The sequence below is a fragment of the Hylobates moloch genome, unplaced genomic scaffold, assembly GCF_009828535.3.
Source record: "Hylobates moloch isolate HMO894 unplaced genomic scaffold, HMol_V3 SCAFFOLD_18, whole genome shotgun sequence".
NCBI lineage: Eukaryota > Metazoa > Chordata > Mammalia > Primates > Hylobatidae > Hylobates > Hylobates moloch.
Genome location: NW_026652293.1, coordinates 46,396,189 through 46,404,863, shown reverse-complemented (window position 1 = coordinate 46,404,863; position 8,675 = coordinate 46,396,189).

Genomic DNA, 8,675 nt, shown 5'->3' with positions numbered 1-8,675 from the left:
AGGGCCATCGCATGCTCTGCCCAGTCCAGCACAGTCAGTGGACACCTGGTCACCAAAGGAGCGGGTCATAGAACTCTACCCAGAGCCCTGTGAGGGTTGGGGGGCAGGCTGTGTGGCTGTCTATTTATTTTGGTGGTTGAGGGAGCAGTGACCTCATTTGCAGGCATTGGAGAAGAGGAAGCTAGGATTCACTTGGCTATGTATTCCTTCTTTATACCTCTTCCTTTGTTTCTTTTTTTCTTTTCTTTTTTTTTTTTGTTGAGACAGAGTTTCACTCTTTGCTAGGCTGGAGTGAAGCGGTGTGATTTTGGCTCACTGCAACCCCCGCCCTCCCACCCCTCCCACCCCTCCCCACCCCTGGTTCAAGCAATTCTCCTGCCTCAGCCTCCTGAGTAGCTGGGATTATAGGTGCCCACCACCACGCCCGGCTAATTTTTGTACTTTTAGTAAAGATGGGGTTTCTCCATGTTGGCCAGGCTGGTCTTGAACTCCTGAGCTCAGATGATCCACCCGCCTTGGCCTCCCAAAGGGCTGGGATTACAGGCATGAGCCACCGCACCCAGCTGGTATACCTTTTCTTTTTTAAGGGCAAAGTAGCATGTGACTAAGGAGGTGTTAATGATCTCTGCTTGGTAGGAAGAGAAAGGGGGCTGGTGGGGGACATGGGATTAGTAAGGGCAGAAAAAGAGGGCCAAAGGAGAGATTGGGGGTGACAGGAAATCCCCATCTAGCCCAATGGGGATAAGGTGGCGGAGAAGCAGAGCCCAATGTATGCAGGGCCAGGCCATGCTGTGAGGCGGAAAGAACAGGGACACGGTGGACGACAGATCTTGTTTCCATTCAGGTTAATTCAGCCCTTTGAGTCTCAGTTTCCTCATCTATGAAGCAGGAATAACAGCAGTTGTGGGGATTACAAATAACCAGTCAAATTCAGGTATTCCTTGATATTTGAACTCTCTTTATCTGAATACTCATGATGATGACTTGCAAAGTTATTACCTATGTTTCACTGCCCTGACTGAATACCTGCCTGACTGGTCGACTTGTGTGCCAGTGACAACATGTATGTTGTGGGTGAGCTCTGGTGAGTGTTACGTAGTGTGCACCGCAGTCCGGTTTCAGCTCTTTCTCCCTTTATTGCATTGTCCAAATGTGTTGGGCATCATTTGCTGGCATCCTCCTCATATTATAAATGCAAATATCTTCTAGGAAAATGTAAAACCAGGGAAGAAAGTGAGTGAGCTGAGGTGGCCTAGAAACACTCTTCATTAACAGAAAAAGCAGAAGTGATGAAGAGTACTGAGGGCAGGGGCACATGCACAGAATGAGACTGGTCATGCACGTGCCCATCACCCACGCCTGCGTCAGGCAGGCAAGCTGTAATGACAAGAGAGTGTGGCCTTGACATAAGCAGATTAGTCGTATGCAAAAACGCAATGACCAGAGCATGGTCCCAGAGCTGTACAACTGTAAGCAAAGGAAAAGCAAACAGATATGCACTTGGATTTTTTTTTAACCCAATGATTCATTTACGGCTTCGGATAATGAGTTAGAGCCATTTGCTTCCCGAATCTCAAATGTCAAAAAGAAAGGGTATCCCCAGTTCCTGGGATGTGGACACGGACCAACCTCAGGCATCTCACCTACCACTTATAGCCACCACCTCCTCCTCTTGCCCCCGTACCTCACGGAGGAAACTATTCTATTGATTAGTGTGATTTTCAAATTGGTTCATTTATGTATTTTGTTATGCTAAATGGCACTCGTAGTCAGTACATGTTTAATATACCATTCGGTGTAATTTACATTACAGCACATGTTCATCGAAAGAAAATATAACATGCATCTACTACTGTACAGTATCATTATGTATCAATAACATCAAATAAGGTCAATACTTTGTATTCTATAGAGATTAAGCTCCTGCTGGCCAAGTTTTCTCCAGCTGCCTGGGAAGCCACAGTGGTTAAGGGACCTCCAAATGTTCCAAAGAACAATCTGGAAGCTTCTACAGTGATTGAGAGGAGACAAACACATCCCGGAACTGTTAAATGACCTAAGGAATCTGGTGCCAGAGTCCCAAAATGTCAGAGGCAGGGGTAGGGGGACCTTGGAGAGCAGGCAGGCCAACCCTCCCCATCGGACAGAAGGGAAAACTGTGGCCCACCTGGGAAGGGACTGGTCCAGGGCTGCATGATGAACTGGTCATTAGGTGAAGCCGGATTTCCTGCCCCCAATGCCAGTGCCTTTCCACTCATCTGGTCCATTTCAATTACTGATGGGGAAACCGAGGCCACAGAGAGCAATGACTTACTTGGCCAGGGTCACTCTGCAGGCTAATGGCAGAGTCAGGAGTAAATCGGCATTCAGGCCTGTCACCATACTCGGACACCATCAAGCCCAACCTGTCATTCAGCTGTTGAGAAGCCAGGCCTGGAAAGGGGAGCAAGAGATTGCATTTCTACCAGGGTCTCGTTTTGCTGCCCCTGGTATTCTGGGTTGGGTGGGTGGAGGGACAGAGAGAGGTGCCATTCTCTGAGCCTGGAGAAGGCTTAGAGGGAAAGGATGATTTGGTCTGAATGGGCTGAGTAGGAGGTGCTTGAGGGACATCAGCCCTTGGGTGAATGGGGCTCTATGGGGAGGGGGATTGGTGCATGGGGCAGGGGTCGAGGCAGGAAATGGGGTCCTTCAGAAATCCTGGGGTAGCAGGCAGGTGATTCCAGAAGAGCCTCCAGATGCTGACTCAACAAAGTCCAGGATTTCTATTCAATTTGAATGGAAACTTGTGGATTAGTGAGTTCAATTCAAAATAAGAGGACGGAGAAGAGGAAGAAAGAGAACTAAGCCCCAGCATAGAGTCTCAGAACTTGAAAAGACACTCGACTTTTTACAGATCGGGAAACTGAGACTGGGAGGGTGCAAAGACTTGGCCAAGGCCACAAGTCACAGTCAGGACCAGAATCAGCCCCTCCTGTCCAGCTGTCTTCCCACCCATCCAATTTCGGCACATTGAGATTTTGCAACACTGACAGCTGGGCTTGCTGTGTTTTTTAGAATCTGTCAACAGAGGTAGGACCTGGCTCTTTCCCGGAATCTGAGCCTTTTCATGGGTCTGCCTGAATCCCTGAGGTCACTCTTGGAGTCCAGGCTGTCACCAGCCCTCTCCATCCACAGACCCTCCTGGCTCTTAGCTCTTCGTCTTGGTTCCCAGACAAGATTTCCTCCGCCCACTGGCGTGCAGCTTCCCCAAGTTCCAAGTTCCACGGCTGCCCTCCCAGAACAGCAGCCCCAGAATAGCCCTGGCAGACACACTTGGGCAAAAAATGTATTCCAAGGAAGCCGAAGCCTTGAGGTTTCTAATCCATTTCTTACCCACAGACTGTCATTTCCTTTTTTAGAGCAGAAACTCAGAGGATGCAGCTACTTCTCTCCATGAATAGGCTGTCTCCCAGGCACAGAATTCCAGGAACCAGCAGGGCCTTTCAAGGTTGGTTTCAAGGGAAGAGCGTGTCCCTCGCAGGGTGGCTGGAGCCAGCTCCAAGAGCCTGAAAAATCATCTTGGCACCAAATCTGATGCAACTCTGGACTCAACAGGAATCTTGGAGGATTTCCCACAGCCTTAGTCATTCACCTTCAAATCATCCACACTGACTCAGCCTCTCCTTCATTGAACAAGTATTTATTGAGCACCTACTATGTGTAACCTTCTAGGCAATATAACTTTTTGGATACAGCAGATTAAACAAAGATCACTGCAATCACTAAATGAATATTTTGAGAGGTAGATTGTAAAAGAGACTTCTGTACTATTTTATGTGTACATAGAATCAAGTGGGTATAGAACTTTGGTGTTGGATAGACCTGAGTTTAAACACACTCTGTTCTGTGATCTTGGGTAGTTATTTGAATTTCTCTGAGCCTCGGTTTCCTCAATCCTTAGGTGGAAATAAAAATTCCTACCTTATCCAGAATCAGTTAAATATAGAGTTAGCCAGATGACCCAGCAAGTTCATGCCTAAGTTACATACCTGAGGGAAATAAAAACATTTTTTATCTTTCACACAAAAACTTGTACCTGAATGTTCACAGCTGCAGTATTCATAATAGCCAAAAAGTAGAAACAACTAAAATGTCTGTCAACCAAACAATAAGCAAACAAAATGTTTTATATCACACAATGGACTATTACTCAGCAATAAAAAGGAATGAAGAACTGATACATGCTACAACATGGATGAACCTTGAAAACATTATGCTACATGAAAGAAGCCAGACCACATATTGTATGTTTCCATTTATGTGAAATGTTTAGAACAGGCAAATCCATAGAGACAGAAAGTAGATGAGTTGTTGCCTCAGGCTGGGGGAAATGAGGAATTAGGGTGTGATAGTTAAGGGGGTGTGAGATTTCTTTTCAGGGTGATGGAAATGTTTTAAAATTGATTATGATGGATGCACAACTCTGTGAATATGCTGAAAGCCACCGAATTGTACACTTTAAATGAGTGAGTTTTACAGTATATAAATTATATATCATGAAGTTGTAAAAAGAAAAAAATCTTACCATGTAGGGCTCTTTCAGGATTAAATGAGCTAAGAATACAATGCACCTCGCCTAGTGTCTGGCACTGGCACTTGGTACATATTCAGTAGATGCTTTTTTTTGTTTTGTTTTGTTTTTGAGACAGAGTTTTGCTCTTGTTGCCCAGGCTGGAGTGCAATGGCATGATCTCGGCTCACCGCAACCTCCACCTCCCGGGTTCAAGTGATTCTCCTGCCTCAGCCTCCCGAGTAGCTGAGATTACAGGCATGCGCCACCACGCTCGGCTACTTTGGTATTTTTAGTAGAGACAGGGTTTCTCCATGTTGGTCAGGCTGGTCTCTAACTCCCAATCTCAGGTGATCCACCCGCCTCGGCCTCCCAAAGTGCTTGGATTACAGGCGTGAGCCACTGCACCCGGCCCAATAGATGCTTTTATTCTGCTAATAATCCTTCACAGTCTGGCTTATACAAAAGGTTAAAATTATGTCCGTTGTCAACATAAGGATGATAGAAACTTTGGTAATCAGTGTTGTGCCTTGAACAGACGTTCTTTCCTTACTCCCAGTCCCTGCCCTTTTTCTGCCTGTTGACATCCTAGGTGTATCACAATCCGGCTCAGATGTCATCTTTTTGAAGCCTCCTTATTGGTCCAACTAAAAACCTTGGGGCATTTTTAGTGACCCCCAAAAGGGGCATTCAGAGACAGGTTCTTGTCACCATCTGGCTTTCTTCCAAATTCTTTGTGAACACACCACCTGTCCCTGTGTCCTGCTCTCTGCATCCAGCGCCGTGGCACCTGGCACAGCAGGGATGGTCCTCTAGTGAGTGCTCACAGCACGCTCTGTCTTCCTCGCCACAGCGCCTGCAGAAGGCAGAACTCTGAGATGGCTCTCACAGCCTTTGCCCTCCAATGTTAATGCTTTGATTATGTGACATGGCAAGAGGAATTCCGTAGATGAAATTAAGGTTACTAATCAGCAGACCTTAAGGTAGGAGATGGGTGGGTCTAACCTAATCATGGGAGCCCTTTAAAAGCAGAGAGTTTTCTTTGGCTAGTGGTAGAAAAGGCAGTCAGACAGGTTCAAGGCATGAGGCAGACTTGGCTTGAGGGAGGTTTTCCCTTGCTGGGTTGGAGGGGGCTGGGGGCAGCCACTAGGAGCAGAGACTGGCCCCCTGGCTGACAGCCGGAAAGAAAATGAGGACCTCAGTCCTGCGACAAGGACCTGGATTCTGCCAACAACCTGGATTACCTTGGAAGCAGGTTCTTCCCCTAAGCCTCCAGACAAGAGGCCAGCCCAGCCAATACCTTGTCTTTGACTTTGACAGACCCTACGCAGAGAACCCAGTTGACTCCAGCTGGATTTCTAACCTACAGAAATATGAGATAATAAATAGATGTCATTTTAAACTGCTAAGTGTCTAATAATCTGTTGTGTAGCAATAGAAAACTAATGAGGCACCCGTCTCTGGAGAGAAGTTTTACCCCTACTTTTTAAGTGATGAGATCCAGGGAGGTATGGTTGCTTGGCCAAGATCGCACAGCACATGAGTGACAGGCTGAGCTACAGCCTAGGGCAGAGGCCAGCAAACATCTTTTGTAAAGGTTTAGATAGCAAATATTTAGGCTTTGTGGGCTATACAGTTTCTGTCATAACTATGTCATTCTAACATCGTAGCACAAAAGTAATATGTAAAGAATGAGCACCACTGTGTTCCAATAAAACTTTTTAAATGCTACATTTTGAATTTCATAAAATTCTGCATATAATGAAATATTTATTATTTATTTTTGAGACAAAATCTCACTCTGTTGCCCAGGCTGGGGTGCAGTGGCATGATCTTGGCCACCGCAACCTCTGCCTCCTGGGTTCAAGTGATTCTCCTGCCTCAGCCTAGAGTAGCTGGGATTACAGTCACCCGCCACCACACTCGGCTAATTCTTGTATTTTTAGTAGAGACAGGGTTTCACCATGTTGGCCAGGAACGTCACGAACTCCTGACCTTAAGTGATCCATCCTCCTTGGCCTCCCAGAGTGCTGGGATTACAGTTGTGAGCCATCACGCCCGGCCATGAAATATTCTTTATTTTCTTCAACCATTAAAAAGATGTGAAAACCATTATTCTATAGTTGGCAGGCAGTATAAAAACGGGCAGTGAGCCAGGTCTGGTCTATGAGCCACAGTTTGCCAGCACTCTCCGTGTGCCCGACTCCTAGCCCAGGGCACCAGTGATTATCAGTAGGGCTAAGGGGTGGTACAAAGGGCGCTGGACACCAAGGCTCTGTGTCTAGGTCCCTGTTGTACTTCGGATTTGCTATGTGACTTCAGGCAACTCACTTTCCTTTTCTGGGCCTATAAATCAAAGCAGGGTAATGGCGTTCAAATCTTTTCTCTATGCACCCCCTCTACCCCCAGGGATTTTTCCAAAGCAAAGCTAATACAGAACTCTAGCTTCAAAAGCTGACCTAAAGGGTACCTGCTCTGACTGGCCGGAAATGTGACTGGGGTCCCTGTCCACTTCCTCTCGTTCTACTCCCAGGAGCCCCAGAGTCTCTGTAGAATACGCTCTGCAAACCTTTGAACCAGCCAGTCTCTAAAACCTAACTAAGGCAGTCTAAATCAGGGATTCTCAACCCAGTGCTTGACATCTGGGACTGGATAATTCTTTGCTGGGGGTGCTGTCCTGTCCTGTGCATTGTAGGTTGCTGCTAGATGCTTTTTGAGACGGGTCTTTGTCACTCAGGCTGGAGTGCAGTGGCGTGATCTCGGCTCACTGCAACCTCTGCCTCCCAAGTTCAAGGAATTCTCCTGCCTCAGCCTCCCAAGTAGCTGGGATTACAGGTGCCCGCCATGACACCTGGTTAATTTTTGTATTTTTAGTGAAGCCGGGGTTTCACCATGTTGGCCAGGCTGGTCTCAAATTCCTGACCTCAGATGATCTGCCCTCAGGTGATCTCGGCTTCCCAGAGTGCTGGGATTACAGGCCTGAGCCACTGTGCCTGGCCTGATTTCTTTTAACTTACTGACATTTTCTGATTTTTCTGCAATGTCCAGCAATTTCTTTTCACTGAAAAAAAAAAAAAAAAAAAAAAAAAAAAGAAGGCAGGCATGCAGTTTTATTTTTGTCAGTGTGCTCAGGGCTAGGATGGATGGACCTGTAAAGCCCTTTGGAAGCCTAGAAGAGGGACCAGATTATACTACTTTGGGACACTGAGAAGTCACCTAGAAAAGGTGACCTGTAACCTGAGTTTTAAGGGAAGTGTATGAGCTCACCAGGTGAGGAAAGGGCCATTGTGACCAAGGCGTGGCATTGTCCCTGGGACACAGTGAACAGTGAGTTCAGGCATGATATGGTAGGGAGCATAGGAAGTGAAGCTGGGAGGTGGCCAGGGATTTGGTTACAAGACTGTGGATGCTTGGAGCTGGGGTCATTATTCTGAGGCCAATGGGGGAGCCATTGAAAGGTTTGGCAGGTGGTGGACTGATGGGGATGCTGATTTGGAAGCTCGAGCTGGTGTCTCATGAAGGGCAGTCAGCTTGGGGGCAGAGAGGCCAGTGAGAGGCAGGAGCAGCAACACAGGCTGTAACAGAGAGGGGACAATGTGGCAAAAATTGGAGAAGTGCATATGGGTCTGGGAGATTCAGACTGATATGGATTTCAGCACCTCCTCTCCCCAATGCCCACTTATTAGCTGTGAGCCCTGGGCAATGCACTTCTCTCTGAGCCTCCATGACTTAGCTGAGGTGACAATGAAATGGGAAGAGTATGTGGCCGGTGACATGTAATAAGTGAAAATGGTAGCTCCCTTCCCTACCCCCTTGAGGCTAAAGCTGATGGCCAGTTTTCTCCTGAGTCGCCCAGCTGAGGCCAGGGAAATTCTGAGTGTGCTTGTTTAGAGAGGGTCACCACCATGCCTGGGCAGCATCGCAGATCTGACACTGGGACCAGTTTCTGAAAGGTGGGGAAGAAGACAGAGCCAGAAAACCTGGGGCAGATTCCTGGATTTCAATCAGCACCCAGGCCCAGCCTCTTCTGGTTCCAGCTGTATTGCATCCGGCTGGGTCCTGAGCCAAGTGACACCTGGTCCCTGCACTCAGGAGGTCCCCATAAACTAGAGGAGATTCACAAATA